The following is a 21,047-nucleotide window of genomic DNA, read 5'->3' on the forward strand; positions in this document are numbered from 1 at the left end:
ACCACGAATAAAGCAGAAGCTTGCTTATCACCCATATTGGGTCGGCGTGTCTTGCTTCTCCTCGCCGCTAACAGATGAGGATCTAACTGATCTCATTGCCTCCCCCCCATACAAAGTGAAGAGCATTCCTGCTCTGTGGGTCCTACGGTGGCTGGGGACTTTGTGTTGAAGACTTGGAAACACAATGTTTGGTAGTGCTGTTAGCTTGTTTTCAGCTGGTCAAAATCTATGGAAATAAAGATCTTGTAATATAATGTATAATATAGTGCAATGTGCCTTTTGTCTTACCAGTTTAATACTGAATAGATGTGATAGCATTCATATGAATATTAATTTTGTAATAAAAAGCAAGAGGCTGTGTATTAGTTGTGGGTTCTTGCCGCAGAAAATATATGGACTCAGTCAGAGATCAATATGATCAGACAGAAGCCATTTATTACAAAGCCTTAACCCCTTTAATACTATTTCTTACATGCACTTACAGTGATTTGGCATATTATGATTGGATACATGTCTTGAAGACCCTTTGCAACTAGCATATAATTGGTTAAGCACAGGTGTGGGAACTTGACTTCAAAAGCTTGCCAACAGTCCACAGTTCTCATTGCCTCAGTGAATTCCAGCTTCTTATCTTGCTTGCTTAAGCTTCCTTGGGCCTCTCACGGCCTTGTTGTATCTTTCAGGATTTTCAGAGTTTATGTACCAATTATCCATTCTCCTGTGAGAACACTGTCTCCACATCTCCCCCTTTTTGTTTTATATATGGTTTGGATGACTCTACTTGAGCAGGGGATTTGGCCTAGATCATATCTCCAATATATGCCAACTACAGGCTGCTGGGCCTGCCCCTTTTTTTCTGCTGTATGGCTCTCTGGTAACAGGGGAGGCCATCCCTCACATCAAGGTCTGGCATGGCATGTGTCCCCACCGCTCCACGCCTGCTGGGTTGCAGCCAACAGCAGAGCTAAAGGTTCTTCTTGGTGGCAAACACAGAGGCCAACCCAGTCTTGCCCTTGATTGTGGTAGCAGGCATTTGGTCAGCCTCAGTCCTTGCACCTTGTTGTCAATGCACAGTTTCACCTGCTTCATCCAGTAACAAGTCACTACTACAGCAAGGCACACACAAATTTACATTAGCAGAGTAACTATTACAGGGTGCAGCAGCATGCTGAAGATGCTGATGGCAGTGAGGGACTAGCCGAAGAAATTTCTTACCAGTGGAATTCTCCCACCCTCTTAATTTGTTCCATTACCTGCTTTAGAACACTACCATTGTATTAAAATCTTTCTAGCTTTTGCCTTAGCATTTTGTAGCAGCTACTGCAAATTTCCATACTCTAACATCTCTTTTACAAGTGACAAATCTATACAATACAAGATGTAGTTTCTTATTAGCAACTAGCTAGTAAATACAGGTGGTTTTATACACAAAATCACAGCCTCTAATAATAGCTACTTTACAAGCACACATATTTAGGATGTTACTTTTCATTTGTCCCCAAGTGATGTTTTGCAGTTATTCATTTTTTCTGTCTCCACAGGTTCTTTTGATAGTCTTTAATTATTATTATTAAATCTATTATGTCTGATTTCCCCTTATCTCACTCACCCCCGCAGTCTCCACAGTGGTGCCCTGTCTGAGGCAGCAAGCTCCTACTGGAGCCAACAATGATGTTACTCAATTAACCCTCTGACAGGGGATGCTACAGTTTATAAATGGTGCTGCTTCCTCTCCTACAAGTGTCTGAACATCATTCCTGTCCTCCTCCCTATGACACAGGCAGGGAACTGAACCGCTTCCTTCAGCACGGGCTGCCCACCCAGCATGCTGGCCCTGTGCATGGTTTGCCATATGGCAGGTACAGCTGAAATATGCTCAGGTGAGATGTATTTCAGATTTTAAAAGTTACATTCCCCTCAGAAAAGAAAATCCATTTGCAGAAGCAAAAGACCTGAGTCCACCTCTTTTGGGTGGGTATAAATCTTCTATCTTTAATAAAGTTGTACCTAATTTATAACTGTATGAGATGAGATTATAGAATAGAATATACTAGACTAGAATATGCTGGAATATAATATAATTAATATAATATAATATGCTTTCTGCAGTTTGCTTATTCATAAATATTACTCCAATGTCACTGTGGAAAAGATGCAATGAGAAATAGCTATTACTCTGCAGCTATGCAACTGTCAGCTCTAGTTTTTTAAAGAATACCACTGTTCATTTGCTAGTCTACAGCAGATATATTTTTAACATAAACCCACTATATTTAATCGGTTATGGATCTCAGTTCTTTTAGCACTACTGGAAATCACACAAAAAGACATTAGTACAGAGCAATTAGTGCAATGGCAGCAAACAACTAAGGCACTATTAAGCTGTGGGTGATTAAATAGTATTGCTTCCTTATTTTTTATGGTATTAGACTTAGAGAAGATTTTAAATATATATTCCTGTTAATATTAATAAATGATATGAAGAGCAGATGTCTAAGACTATTTTCATCAGGGCACTTCAGTTTATAAAACTTTCTTTTAATGGAAGATCTCTCTCTTTATCTGGTGTATCACACTATTTCTTATCTCCCTACACTGGGACATTTATACAGTAATATTATTTAATGGGAGTTATGAAATCACACACTGTTCTTTCAGAAAATAATACCCATATCTCCCCCACCAAAGAACAAAGAGCTACCAAACTCCCCAAATAATATGCAATTATTTATATCCATGCAGAGAACAAGCTGGGTACTATTTGACGAATTTACTACAGTGGGCTATAACAAACACTGTGATAAGTCAGCTTGAATGGCAGTAACCTTCAGGCAACATAACAGATGAGAATCTGACCCAAGGACAGAACCCTTGTGGTATACCTTTTTAATCTGCCTAGCCCTCACAATCTCTCTGGACTATGCACTTGCTTATAGATAATCCTCATGGTCTGACACATCTTTTCCTCAGCATCTGACTAAGTTAACAATGTGCTGTTATTTGCATACAGATTTGCTAGGCCTTTCTCTACAGCTTCTCCCAAAAACTTGGTCTTTCTCTGTAATGTGATAGTACAGCAGTCAGTAAATGCAATCTTTGTCAAACCCAGGTGTGCTCTTGATTTGGTTCTCATTAGTTCCAAGCAATTTTTCTTTCTGTAGCATTTATAAGGCTCTATTATAGTGTAGCCACATCTGGAGCTAAAATTTTTCTATTCATTACATGCTTTTACCACTATAAAGACAAATTCAGAGACAGCTCATAACATTTTTGTTGTTGTTACTGCCTTTTTGACAGCCGGTATTTTATTTCTGTAGAAATTTAATTTTTAAAGCAACATTCCTGATTTTTATTTACATAAAAACAGTAACGCAAGCATGAAATCTAAACATTTAATATGTGTAGTCTAAAATCATGCTATCAATAGCAAGGTAAAGTATTAAGCTTTTTTTTCCTTTCAATACTTTGCATACATAATATGATATTATAATAATGTCTCTGTCTCATTAAAATAGTTATCAGCTACTTGGGAAAGAAAATGGTTAGACAAAACCCAAAAATCTCACTCAGTTCCCTAGCACCCGTGGGTTCACATTGCAGAATCACCAAACCCTTCACAGTCAAAAAGCAGAACCAAATTTGATCAGCATGGTGACTTAATTGTGATGATCTCTGTATTCACACACAAAAAAAGAGGTAGGAAAAATTTTTCTTAGAAAATAACTCGTGGTGCTCTTGGGTGAATACATCCTTTATCCATACTCAGATGATAAGAGTGAAGGCTTAGCTCATATTTCTGCACTAATCTACTTCAAACCAGATCTTGAAAAGTTACCCTAATTGCACAACCCATGTGAGTTATATTCTTTTGATTATTCTTTTGATATATTCATATTTCTGGGAGAGGGGGGAGGAAGGGCGGGGGGGGGAGGGGAGTGAGCAAGCAGCTGCGTGGTTGTGGGTTGCCGGCTTGGCTGAAACCATAACAGTTCTTTTTGGTGCCCAATATGGGGCACGAAGGGTTGAGATATCGACAGACCTGACCGGAGTGTGTCTAATTGTGTTTGTGATAAGCATTTATGGTTTTGGATTAATAGTCACTTGTCACGATGCTGATTTATTGGCTCTCAAAGTTGTTGCTCTTGATGTCACAGTTTCAGCATGTCGTACCTTGCTTACAGCCAGTATTTGCTGTGTTAGTATTTATGAGCTGGGGGCCTTGGGCTAAGGTTCTTGCTTCATTGTACTTTATGGTAATGACTTGTAATACAATAGAATCATTGATCATGAAACTGATCTGGCTTGCGTTCCCAGTGTGGTCACCACCTCTATACTTTGGGAGGTCTGTAATAGAAATGTTTAACAATTACACACCATTTTTCTCCTCCTCGGGTGGTCAACCCATGAAGAAGACGTTCCATTACACTCCCAGCCACACCACCAGACCATTTCCAGCATCATTTGAGAGTTCTGAATGATTAGCTAGACATCTGAGAGCTGCAGTACTTAGGCTTGCCATTACCTGAAGTTGACTGAGATTTTGAAAATCTGCATATGCTCTTAAAAAAACAAACGAAACCAACAAAAAAAAAACCAAACCAAATAACACCCCCCCCCCCAAAAAAAAAAAACAAAAAACCAAACACCAACCAAGCAAAAATAGCACACAAGAAAACACCCAAACCAGAATCTACGCTCTGTCTGGATGCCACATACCACAGGTGTTATTTCTCTTCACCATGCTTAAAAAAGGCATGTTGGCAAATGAACATAAAAATTCAAGAAATGCATTGCATATACATATATTGCAGAGTGTTTAGAAAAGTCATTGTGAATAGTCATTATTCTGTAACATCTTGAAAAAACATCATTCAGTTGATCTCAATGGGAACTGGTGCCCTTACATGCCTAGGAAGGTTTGGGTAGTTAATTTTAACATTTTATGCTCTATTGAAGTTTGGAAATGATGACAGATCCCAGTGGAGTTTATTAATTCTGATGTTTAACCCTAAGCATCAGTTCAAATGTACAGATATTTGTATTGGGGAGGGGAGAGGGAGATGTGGTTGAGATTTTAAGTTATTCTGTTGTTCTTTTTCAAAGGTAACTTTAATAAAAGTAGCAACAGCATTTGTAGTTGGAAAGCGATAATTTTTCTAAAAAAATTTTTTTGTTATTTTCTGTCTCCCACAAGCATACAGACACATGTAACATAGAACATAGATAGGATGAGTCAAAAAATTAAAAAAAAAAGCAAGAGGAAGACCAAATCCATAATTTTTCATTTTAAAATTAATAATTTTGGATAAAGTCTAGTGAGCCTTACCCACACATGCTGCTCTTTTGGCATCGGAAAATGTATACACTCGCTACGAAATATGCAGAAAGGTTAGCATAGCTTCTGCGTGGTGAGAAATAACCACCCCTGAATGTCACATACTTCAATCAACTGTTTCTAGGATACCACTACCACTGTCTTAAGAGGCTACAGTTCATCACTTGGACTGTTTTCTCACCCTCACCCTGCTCCAGCTTCTTGCAACACCCTTCCTGCCTCTGTCTCTGAATTGTCTCTTCTCACTTCAACCTGGTTTCATGTCACAGTATAGCCATAGCATTCAAAGTACTGCCATGTGGAATTTCTCCTCCTGCAATTCCCAGTTACTGCATTTAGGATCATAGGGACCATGCTGCTGTTAAGCTCTCATGTAAATCAGACTCTTTGTATTCTTCAGCCCATTCACAGCAAAACCTACCAAAATCTCATCTTGGATCCACATGCAAGACAGAAATAAAACTCCTCCTCATCCATCATTCCACTATGAATTAGATAACCCAATCTAATTTACCTAATTTCCCTAAAAAATAATAGCAATTTAATTATCTCTCTCTTTATCCATCATCCCTGTCTAGATCTATCACCAGACAGGGTTACACCAGATGGGGCAAGGGGCTTTCATTCCCCAATGAGCCTCCTGCTTCAGGCCTTGTACTTCAAAGTCCCCACTGTGGTGTCATGGCGGTCATTGCCCAGTCTCCTCCCATCAGCTAGGACCCTCACTCAGGATCAGGCTGCTCTCCACAGTACCCAAGAGGTGCAGGGGTGCTTCTGCATCAGACATGCCCACAGCTGTTCACTCCTCATGCCTCCCCACAGATGTCCCTATAGACACAACCACCCTCCTCAGACTGGCCTGAAGAGCAATTGTACTGCAGCCATTCTGTCCCTTTAACCAAATGCTGAAAACACTAAAAAAACAACAACCTGAATGGACTTAATAGAAATTTACCTTTTACCAGATAACCACTTTTGAATTTCAAATCCATTTTTAATTTTTTCAAACAAGTTTTTAATTTCAAATTTTAATTTTCAAATGCTCCATCCCTGTCAGTGTTCAAGGCCAGGATGGGCGGGGCTTTGAGCAACCTGGTCTAGTGGAAAGTGAACCTGCCTGTGGCAGAGGGTTGGAACTAGATGAGCTTTATGGTTGCTTCTAATCCAAACCAGTCTAAGCTTCAAGTAGTTAGACAAAATAAGTATTTTCACAACATCTTTCTTCATTATGACCTGCCCTACTTGCCACCCAATTGAACACCAGGTATTAAAAAATAAAAAATCTGGAAATGTCTATTTATAAGTGCTGCTGTGATGACTCATGGGAGGGAAAATGTGTAGCTTTCAATTTTCAAATATATTGACTAGCACATTATAGAAAATATAGTAGATTAAAGACAGACTAGGGATAATGTGGGCACTCTCTGGAAGCTAACAGAAGAATTGGATACCCTGGATTTGGAGAAGGATGAGGTTCTCAATGACTTCTTTGCCTCGGTCTTCACTGGCAAATTCTCTGACCACATCACCCAAGTCTTGGAAGGCAGATGCAGGGACTGTGAGAATGAAGACCTCCGGCCCACGGTAGGAGAGGATCTGGTTCGAGACCATCTTAAGAACCCGAATGCACACAAGTCCATGAGACCTGATGAAATCCATCCACGGATCCTGAAGGGGCTTGCAAATGAAGTTGCTAAGCCACTGTCCATCATATTTGAAAAAAACGTGGCAGTCAGGTGAAGATCCTGACAACTGGAAAAAGTGAAATATAACCCCCATTTCTAAGAAAGAGAAAATGGATGACCCAGGGAATTACAGACCAGTCAGTCTCACCTCTGTGCCTTGCAAAATCTTGGAACAGATTCTCCTGGAAATCATGCTAAGGCACATGAAAAACAACAAGGTGCTTGGTGACAGCCAGCATGGCTTCACTAAGGGCAAATCATGCCTGACCAATTTGGTGGCCTTCTGTCCTGGGTTTAGCAGTAGCAGTCAATTTTTCTCCTTCTTGGTAGCTGGTGCAACGTTGTGTTTTGACTTTCAGCCTGGGCACAGTGCTGATAACACCAATGTTCTTAGTTGCTGCTCGGTAATGTTTACTCTGACCAAGGGCTTTGCGAGTCTCATGCTCTGCCAGGGAGGAGGGGAAGCCGGGAGGAAGCAGAGACGGGATGCCTGACCCAGGCTAGCCAAAGAGGTATTCCATACCACAGCACGTCATGCCAGGGATGTAACAGGGAGTTACATGGAAGGGCACTCTCTGCTCAGTCGGGCTAATTTTCGGCGGGTGGTATCATATTCTCTTCCCTTGTTATTTCTCTTATCAATATTATTATTGGTGGTAGCAGTAGTGATTTGTGTTATACCTTAGTTACTGGACTGCTCTTATCTCAGCTACATTCTTTCGATTCTCCTCCCCATCCCTCCGGGAGTGGGGGGGTGTCTAGACTGTGTGGCTGACTTGCCAACAGAGTTTAAACCACGACACTTACAATCAAGGCTGGTGATATTTGAGCATCCAAACAAGTTATATCACAAATATTACTGAGGTGGGTAGGATACCAAACAGTTTTTTTTACATATGATATATATATATATGCAGCAGGGCAGGAGAGATGACCTACTCTTTTTTGACTTGCAGGCAATAGTAAGAGGCAAAGATGTAAATAGTTAAATTTTAACAAAAACAGGTGTGCATGGAAGGGGAGGACTTTTTGTGCTGGTTAAGTAGGTGCCCTGCTCCTCGGGGTATAATTACATTAGGGTAATATATGGGTTCTGGAGTGTAACAGAATGTCTTTTATAAAAAAATTAGACAAAATATTGGCCTACAGGCAATGGTTACTATCCATTTGCTTTTATTTTAATATTATTAATGCCAACTTAATAATTTGTTATTACTGTTAGTCACTTCACCACACTGAAGTTTTGTAGTCATTGCAAAGCATATCTAGCTTCTAATAACTGAAAACCAGGTTGAAGCACCACTGTGGCTACGAAGTGCTGGGGGATCCCTGGCTGACCAGCTCCATGGCCCTGGCCAGGCACCCTGGCTCTAGCCTGAATCCCCACACAAACACCTATATCCCAGCACCTCACTGTCACGAGACCATGCAGAGAGGGAAAGGCATTTCACAAAACTATAGCTGCTTTGTGGGGCTGATATTTAAACAAGCTGCTTATTCATTCCAAAACAAAGAAATCCTTGAGTAACAATATATCTAACACATTCCACAACAGTTTTTATGTCTTCAAGAAGGTTTAGCAGAGGGATTTTGAAGTTTTAGAAGTCATTAACAGACAGAACATTGTTTGCTGAAGCTATGCTACTGTTGCTCTGGACTGAGAAGATATAGTCGCTTTCTGAAATACCTGTTAGTCTGAAGGGTACTTTCTTGCTAGTGCAGTGTTCTGGGCTGATAACTGATGGGAGAAGCTGATCTGTTCTGTTCACTAGAACAGACTTTGGTTGGAAGCATCCATGGAGTGGAGGACTGTGAACTGTTTGTAATCACAATCTAGGAAGATAAGCAGAGAGGAGAGGAGAGGTCATTTACAAATCTCATTCACAGATTAGAATAGAAAGATTAGAAGAATGCATACAAGCTTTTTGATTTATTGCTACTTTGCATGTGACTTAGCAAAATCTGTTTTCTTTCTTATTTATTCTATTTCAATTGCATATACTTAAGAAGTCAGATCCAGGCACTGGTTGCATCTGGGATTATTATTTTTTAGCTTATAAGCATTGATTCTCATTTTACTTTTTTTTCCCTAGTGTTCTCCTGATGACAAAAGTAAAGATAAGAGTGATACCAAAATTCAGATGGGAGCCTGATTTGTGGAATGCTTCATTAAACTAAAGCTTCTGTTACTTTATAAACAGCATTTTTAAAAGTAAATTTGTTATTGTCATGTAATTCGGAATGCATACAACTGATTAAACTCTCTCCAATTTGATCAGTCTATCTCCTGTAGATCCTATCTGATCATTCACTTTAATTAATCAAACTGGCATCCATGTCAGATTGAAGAAATCTTAAAATTAAGCTTTTAGCGATCCACTTCAGTACCATGCAGTACAAATAAAATAATAAAATGCCTGGAAGACTTTGAAAAGCATAGATATGATTTCATTTTTTTGTCATTTTTACATCATGAAATGGGCTCTGAATCTTCTATTCTCCTCTGAGTATACTGTACCATCCTGGAAGTCTGTGATACTCTAACTCGATGGATAACATTAAAATATACCTAATGCTGACCCTATTAATCCTGCATTCCTCACACAGGCAATTTCTAAATAAAAGGTGGTGCATTACAGCTGGGTGATGACCAGAGGCTCAGGCCCGCTATGCCAATTACAAAGAGATCAAGCAAGAAGAGTTAAGACCACAGAACTCAAATCATAGTCTGAAACAATTTAAATCCAAAACTGTAATGCTGGGTGGATGATCTTATTTTAATTTCACAAAAGCTTAGACTTAGATACCATGCACAACTAAATATAATGTCAATTGCGCACATCCCAAAGATCAAACTGTGATTTGTGGAGACAGTGTTCTCACGGGAGAATGCATAATTGGTACATAAACTCTGAATAATCCTGAAAGATACAGCAAGGCCATGAGAGGCCCGAAGAAGCTTAAGCAAGCAAGATAAGAGGCTGGAATTCACCAAGTTAATGAGAACTGTGAACTGTTGGCAAGCTTTCGAGGTCGAGTTCTCACACCTGTGTTTAACCAATTATATGTTAGTCACTAAGGGTCTTCAGGACATGTATCCAATCATAATATGCCAAATCACTGTAAGTGCATGTAAGAAATAGTATATAAGGGGTTAAGGATTTGTATAAAATGAACAAGAAGCATAACTCATATTGAGTCGTTCTCTTGATTCCGGTCGCTCTCTCTGACAGTGATTGACTGTGAAATATTCATGTGCAATAGCCCAGCGAGATTTTGTTCACAAGGGCACCTGTCAGAAGCATAAGCTCGGATACAAATCATCAAATAAGTATGTAATATCATTACTAAAATCCAGGCATGCAATCAGATAGTCAGTTATCTGAAATTGTTGGATTGTCGCCAGCACAATGCCTCAACAGACTAATGTTTTGGTCTTTCCAGATCCTCAGGGCCCTAGTTCAGTTCCTCAAGCTACTGGTCAGGTCAACTGCCTTTACTTAGTGTTGACTTTACTGGCACTTACTTCTAGGAGTAAAGGAAGAAAACACTTCATCCATAAGTTCCCTTTGACCTAAGTCACAGAAATATCTGCTTGTTGGCCGAGTTTAACAGTAACCTATCCTGTTGCGGATCAGCTCTCTCAGCAGTAGGTGTCACTGCAATAAATAGATGGGTTTCAAGGGACAAAGACACACATTCCCAATGAAAATGCATAAACAGAACATCCCTGACTAGAAAGTTTCAAAAAGAAGTATAAGGTCCAATTAGCCTTTTTCTTTAACTTTATGCAAAATGCTGGAAAATGTGGTTTGGGGAGAAATGAAATGGCACAAGTTGGATTGCCAACAACAGCTATAACGATGTAATTCTGTCCTTTAGTCCTATGTCACAGAGATCCTTTAATTCACATTAATCACCTACTGCAATCCCAGGTCTATTAGGTAAAGATTGTTACAGTTAAACCTTTTAAAAAAAAAAGTTAAAATTAAGTCACTTTCTCTCGTAGAACAAAAGACCTACTTAGTTGGAAAGATGCTGCACACTCAACTATAGTTTTAGGACTTAATAAAGACTACAAAGTTAGCCTATTTTCTGCCAAATTAGAGTCCCTGCCCAAACCTATCTGCATACAGAACAAGGAAAAACAAGAATACTTATAACAGCTTCAGGGGGGTGAAAAAAGATGTCTGAAGTGTATATTTAATTGAGTACATATTTTGAAAAAGTAGTAACCTATTTATACTTGAAACAGAAATGTCAAATAATATCACAGAGATGTCAGCCAAGTCTACACCATATTTGGTTTCATTATCACAAAATGGGTTTGTAGGATAATTAAGGATGCTCCAAATTGCATCCTATTTAGACAGTAGACACAACAATGAATCAGTAAACATATGGCTACCTGCAAGACATAATTTAGAGGGTCATAGGGATTCTTAGATATAAGTGGCTTCAATGAGTTATTTTTAGTACGAATTTCCAGGAAAAGGATAATGTTGAGAAAGCCTTGGTTTCAGTAGTATTAGATGGACTAAAAGATGCAGTTGAAGGAGGCAGGGAGGCAGGGAGGCAGGAAGGCAGGTGGCTGCTGGAAAAATAGAGCAAACATTGCTCAGAATGCTCTTCGTGTTTGTTGACTCCAAAAAAGCTAACTCCTTGCAGAATTAAGGGGAAAAAGATGAGGAAACAAAACACAAACTTAGACTAAGATTAGAAAAAATATACTTAATTATCACTCAAGAAAAATGAAACACTAAAAAACACAAATCTCCTTTATCCTTTGGTATTCTGGTCTGTGCACACTTTTATGGATATATTACTGCTGTTGTCATTTAACTTTATTAATTGATCACTGTCATGCACATAAGAGCAGAGCTAGTAACTCTAGAAGCCACCTCATACATCCTGCCATGCTTTCACACCAAGATAAGGGGTTTAAGCTTAAAGGGTGTGGTGAGCAGTCACTGTACACAGCTAAGGCGCCTACAGCTTGATTCTGCAACTGCTACAATCGTCATCTGCCCCAAGGTCAGAAAATATTGTAAAAATACTGTTTTTCAGACTGTCATTTTATAGAAGAAAAAAAAAAAAATACCTGCAGTACTGCTCACAACACCACTCTTTCAGATGGCTTCTTGAGTAGGAAGACAATCTCAAATAGGAATGTCTATACTGAAATTAACTGACTTGAGAGCATTTTCCTGTATTTCCCCAGCTGCTTTTTAAATTATGTCTACCTGTTGGATTGAGATTATTCTGCCTCACAATAACCTGGCCTTTTCCTCTGAATGATGGTGCAAGACATTTGTAACAGTTCTGCATTAAGCCAAGTAAATACTAATGAGTGACCATAAGAAAGGATGACATCTTTGCAGTACTATTGAGTGCAGTGAGGTACAAACCATGAGGGGAACCTCCTCCTACCATTGCACTGCAAGATGAAGTACTGTAAGCGGCAAGGAGAAGCAGACAGGCCAACCCAATATGGGTGATAAGCAAACTTCTACTTTATTTGTGACGCAGTTCACACATATATAGGAGTGGTATTCAGCCACTCCTTCTTGGCATAACAGTATTGGTTAGCCCCCACAGCTTCCTCCACATTCTCCTCCCAGGTCCGGTCTCCGGCCACCTGTGGGGGCCACCCCCTGCCTCGCTTGCACAGTCCTCCAGAACTCTATGGTTCCGCTCTTAGAGTCATTCTGCAACAATACCCCCCTTTTTCTTTGTGCAAGCAAGGCATTATGGGTTATTCTGTTCACCTGTTTTATCACACAACAAGTCTAATAGCTACGATGATTAACCTAACAATGATACATAAGTGCAATACTTCAAACAACAGTGTTTGACTCAACCTGTAATGCCCCATGAAGACAACCATCTAGTTATTCTTAGGACATTGCTCATTTACTATTGCTGGGTAAGCTGAGCCAGGGTTCTCAGCTGTGCGTGCATCGAATTAGCATAATCAGAGAGACTCATACAACACATTCCATCAAACTCTTCACATCCATGTCCCTGTTCCAACAACAAAAGGTTCTGCAGTGTTGCATGTCTTACAGAGTCAACATTAAAACAAATCAGGAATTGCCTTCGATGTAGAATTGTCTGCTTAGCAACTCAGCAACCCAGTCTGCTTAGTTCAGCCAAGGCCCTGGCTGAAGCACTTACAGTGATTTGGCATATTATGATTGGATACATGTTTTGAAGACCCTTAGTGACTAACATATAATTGGTTAAACACAGGTGTGAGAACTCAACCTTGAAAGCTTGCCAACAGTCCACAGTTCTCATTAACTTGGTGAATTCCAGCCTCTTATCTTGCTTGCTTAAGCTTCTTCGGGCCTCCCATGGCCTTGCTGTATCTTTCAGGACTATTCAAAGTTTATGTACCAATTATGCATTCTCCTGTGAGAACACTGTCTCCACATCTTCCCCCTTTTGTTTTATCCAGTAACAAGTCTGAGCAGACCGACCCGGGAGACAGTCAGGGTCTGGAAGCAGAGGATATAAATCTGGCTCGGATTCAGGGGATTCGGGGGCTGATCCTGCGCCGAACTCAGGGTCTCCGTTGCTCGTAGCTGTGTCTTTCTTATCAGATGTATCTCGTTCGGTACGTAGCCATCTGCGGACCTGGCTCCTCCGTGACTGAATTAAAATTTTTTTTTTTCACTCTAGAGCATAGTGTGTTGGAGAGGCTCGCGGTTCCTTTAAATCTCCCGCTAGCGCATGATCCCTATTTTCTACTGTGTGCTTCACAGTGGCGCCGCAATCGATCCGGCGCCGAGGCACCGCCCTCTTTCTTTCGGATTCCTCGACTTTTATCATACGTATCCCTTCTAATATACTTTCTCTGTCCTTTTCAAAGTCCCTACTTTCGGAACTGGGGTGGTGGGGGAGCAGGGGTTCCACCTCCTCTGCGGCACCTTCTGATGGAGGGGGAGAAAAGGAAGGGGGGAGTGGGAAACCCTGTGGTCCCGCGAGTTGGGGGGGGGGAACGAGTTGTAATCTTGCCCCGGTTTCAACCAACCGGGGACGTCTGTTCCTAGTTTCTCCGTTGCTACCGTGGCAGTTTTCTTTTCTGCCTTGTCTCTTTTTATACAGTTCATTACTTCTCCGTGGTTTACCGAGTTTCTTTGCCTTTTTATAATCATTAAGCACTGAGTCAAATAGTTCATCACCAAACTTTCGCCACTCACTCTTCTCAAATATTGTATTAGGATCTGCAAAAAAAATCTCTTAGCCTTCCCTACAGCCAGTAGACCTGCTAGCTGCTTTAGAGTCTCAGGCTCAGTTCCCCGCTTTTATAAAAAGCACTGTAATAAGTCCAGGGCTACCTCTCGGTCCATTTTCATGGCGGCTTTTTCCGGATCGTCTTCTTCTGGATCGTCCTGTAACCTCGGTCTCCGGATCGGCCTCCCGACGCAGCAGTGTCTGCTTCACCCCAGCGGCGGATTCCTTTCGGTTAGTCCAAGCACCCGGGCCCGTCACGCCACCGCAGCAGCATTGCCCGCACTTCCCGGCCGCTGCCGGCGGCGCCGCTCACTCGCCGTTCCGGGTCCCCGTCGACCGGGGCCCTGTATCCCGGGTCCCCGCTAGTTGGGGCCCTGTATCCGGGTCCCCGTCGACCGGGGCCCTGTATCCCGGGTCCCCGTCGACCGGGGCCCTGTATCCGGGTCCCCGTTAAACCGGGGCCCTGTATTCCGGGTCCTCGTCGGCCGGGGCCCTGTATCCGGGTCCCCGTTAAACCGGGGCCCTGTATTCCGGGTACCCGTCGGCCGGGGCCCTGTATCCGGGTCCCCGCTAGTCGGGGCCCTGTATTCCGGGTCTCCGTCGGCCGGGGCCCTGTATCCGGGTCCCCGCTAGTCGGGGCCCTGTATTCCGGGTCCCCGTCAGCCGGGGCCCTGTATCCGGGTCCCCGCTAGTCAGGGCCCTGTATCCCGGGTCCCCGTCGGCCGGGGCCCTGTATCCGGGTCCCCGCTAGTCGGGGCCCTGTATCCCGGGTCCCCGCTAGTCGGGGCCCTGTAATCCGGGTCCCCGCTAGTCAGGGCCCTGAAATCCGGGTCCCCATCGACCGGGGCCCTGTATCCGGGTCCCCGTCGACCAGGGCCCTGTAATCCGGGTCCCCGCTAGTCGGGGCCCTGTAATCCGGGTCCCCAGCGACCAGGGCCCTGTAGTCCGCGTCCCTGTTCGGGCGCCATTTGTAAGCGGCGAGGAGAAGCAGACAGGCCAACCCAATATGGGTGATAAGCAACTTCTACTTTATTTGTGACGCAGTTCACACATATATAGGAGTGGTATTCAGCCACTCCTTCTTGGCATAACAGTATTGGTTAGCCCCCACAGCTTCCTCCACATTCTCCTCCCAGGTCCGGTCTCCGGCCACCTGTGGGGGCCACCCCCTGCCTTGCTTGCACAGTCCTCCAGAACTCTATGGTTCTGCTCTTAGAGTCATTCTGCAACAAAGTACAGGTCCAGGAATGTCTCTTGTAGTGCATATATCAAAGGAAGCGTAGGTTCATGCACTGATCATGGTAAAATAGTACGTACGTTTAAATATAATGGCAGCATGACCTTCAGTATCCCAACAAGCTGAGCACCAATCACTGTTTGGGCACCCCTATTTCATCAATACAAGTTTATGGATAGTTTTGATCATTAATAAAAAGGGCACTGAAAACTTGGCAGATACATAGCAGATAGATGAATGCAGAGCAGGAGGAATGCTGTAAAAATATGATATTTCAAAGCTATCTGCAGGATAAAAATCCTTTAAATAATTTGTTTTTAGCTGCAACATTCCAGGCCTTTGGCTGTAAAGACAACCTATCATGGTTGACAGGTGAGTGGCAACAAAGCTGACAAAGTCTGACAAATGCAATCACAGGATGACAGACCCTGGCAAGTTCAATTACGGATGCAAAGTCAGTTGGGAGGTGGATTCTGCTAATGGTAATATATCCTTAACAGGCAGCTCTGGCCATGGACAGCTCTGACCAAACTCCTCTGAGTGACTGACAGGATCCATGGAGGCTTCAGTCCTGTGGCAGGCTGCGAGAGCCTAGAATTGTTATCAGAAGGACCCAGGGCTACCAGGGAGTGCTTTACTGCAAGAGTTTCAATACAACATGCAAAGAAACATAACTAACTCTCAGTGAAACTATTCCAAGTCTCATGAATAGTCTGTGCAAATGAGTAGTTTGTGTTCACTTTCTCCAGCTCATGTAAAACTTCACCCAATGTTAATTCACATTGCTGCAAACCAGCATGAATCTAGGTGATTTTGGCAAAATGCAAAGCCTGACAAGAGGGGGAAAGACTTGGTGGTTCATTTTCGAGGACATGGCCACAGGAGGTGGCAAATGGGCTCCCACTACTTGCAGTAGGAAATCAAAGTGCTCACTGTATAGACACAACACCAAAAGCCCCAAAGCTGAGAGCATTCAGGAGCTCCCACACATACCCTCTACATTGCTTCAGCTGCTCAAGCAAAAACTCATTCTTGTGTTGTACTGATTGCCAGCACCTTGCACCTGCACTTACAGAGATTGTTATATCTCTCTAATTAAAAGGATTTTTGTTTTTTCACTTTCTACTTCTGAATAGATCAGCTATTCTTATTTGATGTGAGAAAGCAAGAAGGGGATGTTATATAGCATATTGTGGCTTCACATATTTCAGTGCAAAGTTACCTAAGAATTTAAGTCATATTTAATCAAAGCATCAGGCTTCCTTGTGCCTTCCTTTTCCTTTTTTAGGTGCAAGATAGAAGTCCTTTCTTGATTTTTGGTTGTTGATTTTTGTGTTCCCAGTCACTTTTTTTACCAAAAAAACAATTATATATATATATATATATATATATATATATATATATAAAAACAACCCACTATGTTTCTAAAGGACTTCTTTGTTCTCTTTCTGGATTTTCCAAAAATATTGTAAAATGACAATGATATAAAAATCACACTGCAAAAAATGTGAGCACTGTGAATGAGGAGACTTATTTATATCCCCTAGCTTATGAAATGCCCGTATCATGTATCCTTTATCCAACAGCAGACTTTTAGCTTCAATCACAAGAGCTAACAATATGTTATTGAGATGACCTCAGGAAACTGTCAGCAGGCACCTTAACTTTTAGCTCCTCCACTATGGGGAGGGTATGCACACAACATACCTGTACCACTCCCACATGGAAGCTGGCAGTGATGCACACATAGCTGTCAATTGTCACAGCAGAATTAAGGGAAACACAAACAGGTCCTCCTCACTAAATTCAGCCTCATACTGCTCACACAGCAAAAAACATTTACTGGTTTTACTGAGAATTTTAATCCTCACCAGAAACTTAGAGCACTGAAGGGTAGCTGCATTTGTGCCTCTGGCCTTCTGTGCTCGCTCAGGAGAATGGAATCAAAAAGAGAGAGAGCTGAGGCACTTCTGGAGATACAAAACTTCTCCATTTTTAACCACTTCTGCTTGAAGGGAAAAAAAAAAAGTTAGCATATAAAGAAGTCCAGTATTTTCAAGTTTTACATTTATGTGTGTCCTGGGTTCAGCAGTAGCAGTCATTTTTCTCCTTCTTGGTAGCTGGTGCAATGCTGTGTTTTGACTTCCAGCCTGGGAACAGTGCTGGTGATACCAATGTTTTCGGTTGTTGCTAAGTGATGTTTACCCTGACCAAGGACTTTGTGAGGGTCATGCTCTGCCAGGGAGGAGGGGAAGCTGTGAGGAAGCAGAGACAGGACTCCTGACCCAGGCAAGCCAAAGAGGTATTCCATACCACAGCACGTCATGCCCAGGGCGGAGAGGGTAACTGGGAGTTACCCAGAAGGACAGGGGCTTCTGGGTCGGACTCATTTCTTGACCGGTGGTATTGTATTCTCTTCCCTTGTTATTTTCTCTTATTATTGTTGTCGTTGGTGGTAGCGGTGGTGATTTATGTTGTACATTGGTTGCTGGACTGTTCTTGTCTCAACCTGTGGGAGTTGCACTCTTTCGATCCTCCTCCCTGTTCCTCCGGGAGTGGGGAAGGGGAGAGCCCCGGGGGGGGGGGGGGGGGGGGGGCCTCGATTGTTGTCAGCCCGGCACCACTCACTGGGAGTGAGTGAACAAGCTGGCTAGGGTTTAAACCACGACAGTTCTTTTGGCGCCCAACGTGGGGCACGAGGGGTTGAGGTAACGACAGATCTGACCGGATTAATAGTCACTTGTCACAATGCTGATTTATTGGCTCTCAAGGTTGTTCCTCTTGATCTCACAGTTTCAATATATCGTAGCTTACTTCCATCCGGTATTTGCTGTATTAGTGTTTTTCAAGTGTGGGGCTTGGCCTAAGGTTCTTGCTTCATTGTACTTTATGGTAATGACTTGTAATACAATAGAATCATTGATCATGAAACTGATCTGGCTTATGTTCCCAGTGTGGTCACCACTTTTATACTTTGGGAGGTATATAATAGAAGTGCTTAGCAATTACACATCTTTTTTCACCTTCTCAGGTGATCAACCCGTGAAGGAGACATTCTCTTACCCTCCCAGTCCTGCCCCCAGAGCATTTACATTTGAGAGATTACACCAGACTGTTTCCAGCATCATTTGAGAGTTCTGAAGGTTTTGAATGGCCTTTAGGTACCCTTGAGACCTGCCTGCTGATTGTGACGGGGATCACCATGTTGGGACGCATACAGAGTGTGTTTTAACCACGACCATTTCTTCTGATATCAAGAGCTGAGCAGAGTCAGGTTGGGGATTATCTACGGTTAGACAATGATATAGGAGGACCAAGAGATTTTCCCTGAGGCTGGACAGTCATGAGTGGCACGGTGTGATAGTTTGGGCAAGTATCTAGGCCACTGGGCCCCTCCAGTGCTTTGGAACTTCACCACTGAACAAGTGCAAAATTCAGAAAAAATTAGTAAAACAGTTAAATGAGGTGTGTTGTCATCCCGGTCATACCAGAGAGGGACAAATCATGGCAGCGTGGCAGGGCTTGGCCGATGCTTACAGAGCCCTGTTCAACACTATCCAGCACCTTCAAAGGGAAAGAAACGTCTCTGGATCTGATGGCAAAGGGGCATACAACACAACTGCTCTAACTGCAAATACAGCAGCTACAACAACCCTAGTGACAAGTACAGCAGCTACTCAAACTCCGACCCCAACTGAAAGGGCAGCTACTCCAGCTCCAAGCAGAGCAGCTACACCAACCCCAGCAACAAGTACAGCAGCAACCCAAACACTGACAACAGATACTGCAGCCTCTCCAACCACAGTGATAATGACTGCAGCTAAAGAAGAGGACCAATTTGTGCCAATATTGGTTGCCTCTGTACTCAAGGTGAAAAGCAAAAAAGAGGCAAAAAAGATGAATAATCAAGAGGAAGAAGCAATGCACTTACTACCAGGGACAGCATCAGATTAGGAGTCATTATCACATTAATCAGAGGAAGAAGAAGAGGTGACTTCTCGGACCTCAACCGAGCTACGGAATATGCAAAAAGATTTATACCTGTCAAACAGGGGAGCACACCATCACCTGCTTGCTCCGATTTTGGGAGAATGGGGCCAATGGTCACGAACTAGAAGGTATAGAAGCCAAGCAGCTGGGATCTCTTGCTAGAGAAGGGGGAATTGACAAAGCAATTGCAAGAGAGAAAAAATCCCTCAGTCTTTGGAGGCAGCTCTTGGCAGCTGTGAAAGAAAGGTTTCCATACAAGGACGATGTTATGAGTCGTTCGGCCAAGTGGACTATTCTAGAGAAAGGCATCCAGTCTCTGAGGGAATCAGCCATTGTAGAGATGATCTATCACATCAAGCCGAATAATGGGGATATACCCATAGACCCAGATGAAGCCGAAAGTACACGACCCGTGTGGCGGAAATTTACACAGAATGCACGGTCATCATATGCCCATTCACTGGCAACAGTAACCTGGAATGACATAGTACCACCATTAGTGAATGAAATGATTCATAAACTCTGAGAGTTCAAAGACAGTCTCACCCCTTCCATCATCTCAGCTGTGGAAAAACTCTCCCAGGAGTTCAAACAATTGAGAGATGATCTATCCGATCTATCCAGCTCCCCAGGTGTACCAAGACGTCTCAGCTATTAAGAAGAGTCGTCCTACTGCTCAAGAGAGAAGATATAGGAGGTATACACCATGGGCCACCCTGTGGTTTTACCTCCAGGATCATGGAGAAGACATGACAAAGTGGGATGGAAAACCTACCTCTTCACTGGAGGAACAGGTGCGTGAACTGAAGAGAACAAAGGTCAAGGCTGATCATCCCATGAAGCGAGGCTGGACAGTCATGAGTGGCATGGTGTGTGGGATAGTATGGGCAAGTATCTAGGTCAGTGGGCCCCTCCAGTACTTTGGAATTTCACTACCGAACAACTGCAAAATCCAGAAGAATTAGTAAAACACTTAAATGAGGTGTGTGGTCATTCTGGCCATACCAGAGGTGGACAAATCATGGCAACGTGCTGGGGCTTGGCCTATGCTTACAGGGCCTTGTTCAACACTATCCAGCACCTTCAAAAGGAAAAAAAATGTCCCTGGATCTGAGGGCAAAGCAACAGTCAGCGCAGCTACTCCAGCTCCAAGCACAGCAGCTTCACCACCCCCAGCGACAAGTACAGTCGCTACTCAAACTTTGGCTGCAGTGAACAGCACAGCTACCCCAGCAACAAGTACAGCAGTTGCTCAAACTTAGACAGCAACAGACAGCGTGGCTATCCCAACTCCAAGCACAGCAGCTACACCACCCCCAGCAACAAGTGCAGTCGCTACTCAAACCACAGTGATAATCACTGCAGCCAAACTAGAGGACCAATTCGTACCACTATTGGTTGCCCCTGTACGCAAGAGAAAAAGCAAAAAAGAGGCAAGAAGGGTGAAGCAAGATGAAGAAGGGGTGGACTTAACAGTGGACACTATTGCCCAGGTTATTCACGAGTGTGAAACGTGCTGTAATTAAGCAAGCTAAACGGTTAAAGCCTCTTCGGTATGGAG

Source organism: Pezoporus flaviventris, unplaced genomic scaffold, assembly GCF_033815535.1.
Source record: "Pezoporus flaviventris isolate CSIRO_AGI_PZ_B2104156 unplaced genomic scaffold, CSIRO_AGI_Pfla_v1 ptg000146l, whole genome shotgun sequence".
Classification (NCBI taxonomy): Eukaryota; Metazoa; Chordata; class Aves; order Psittaciformes; family Psittacidae; genus Pezoporus; species Pezoporus flaviventris.